General features: G+C 37.7%; 1 long non-coding RNA gene across 1 annotated transcript; it reads right to left on the reverse strand.

The window, feature by feature from the left end:
- Nucleotides 1-281: 281 nt before the first annotated feature.
- On the reverse strand, nt 282-689 carry LOC113472729. Its single transcript, XR_003394926.1, has 2 exons — nt 639-689; nt 282-419 (listed from the first exon to the last, which is right to left on the reverse strand). It is a non-coding gene; the product is annotated as an uncharacterized LOC113472729 (long non-coding RNA).
- Nucleotides 690-1,053: the final 364 nt, after the last annotated feature.

Raw genomic sequence — 1,053 nt, forward strand, 5'->3', positions numbered from 1 at the left:
AGGAACGGCCGTCTTTTTCCTATCATGTTCTCCTCTCTTCGCTTTCAGAGAGATAAGATAGATCTCTGTTGTTTACAGTTCTCTCTATCAAACCTCTCGAAAGAAGAAGAAAAAACGTTGTATTTGTTCCTATCAAATATCCTATGATTAATTGGTATTCTGTGCTTTTATTTGGCAACCAGCCAGAGGCTGGCAGATTGTTTATGTATGTTTTTTAAAAATATATAATCTCTTCTTCTTTATTTAGGAAGAATGAACAGGAACATTTATTATACATAATATGTACTGTTACTAAACCCATAAAAAACACAAGACCTTGTTCAGACTGCTGGGCTCCCAAGTCTTACCTCACATCTGAATTGTATACTAGGAGGCAGTATGATATTATAATAGCTAAGAACTTCTTCAAACTGGTCTGCCTATGATATGTACTGTTACTAAACCCATAAAAAACACAAGACCTTGTTTAGACTGCTGGGGTAAAGGGACTTTTTAATCTCATTCGAGCAGGATAAACAAGGAACATATTATTTTGTTCATTGTCGTCTAAAGCTCCCAAGTCTTACCTCACATCTGAATTGTATACTAGGAGGCAGTATGATATTATAATAGCTAAGAACTTCTTCAAACTGGTCTACCACACTATGGGTTTCTATTCGTAGACAGTGTCCCGGAGGTACATGGGATGCTAGCTGAAACATTATTAGAAAACATAAGTCTTGCTATTGTTGTTACAAATGTCGGATTTTTGACCATAATAATAATAATAGTACTTATTTATACTGCTCGCATAGGACTGAAAAGTCCCTTTACTCCTGCAGTAGGCTACTACTATTATTGTGGTCAAATTCTCAAATTATATTGAGGATAAAATTCCATACCTCGGCTCGGATTGAACCCACGCCCTCCCGTTTATCAGGCGAGCGCCTTGACCACTACACCACCGAGGCAGGTGTAGTGGTCGTGCATTCTAAGTGTGTGGTTGTGCATTTGATCCAATGTTAAGTAATATGGAACAAGCTAGACGTAAGGTAACGGATAAGTGTGTGTGGA

The sequence above is a fragment of the Diaphorina citri genome, unplaced genomic scaffold, assembly GCF_000475195.1.
Source record: "Diaphorina citri unplaced genomic scaffold, Diaci psyllid genome assembly version 1.1 scaffold7723, whole genome shotgun sequence".
In the NCBI taxonomy this organism is placed as follows: Eukaryota; Metazoa; Arthropoda; class Insecta; order Hemiptera; family Psyllidae; genus Diaphorina; species Diaphorina citri.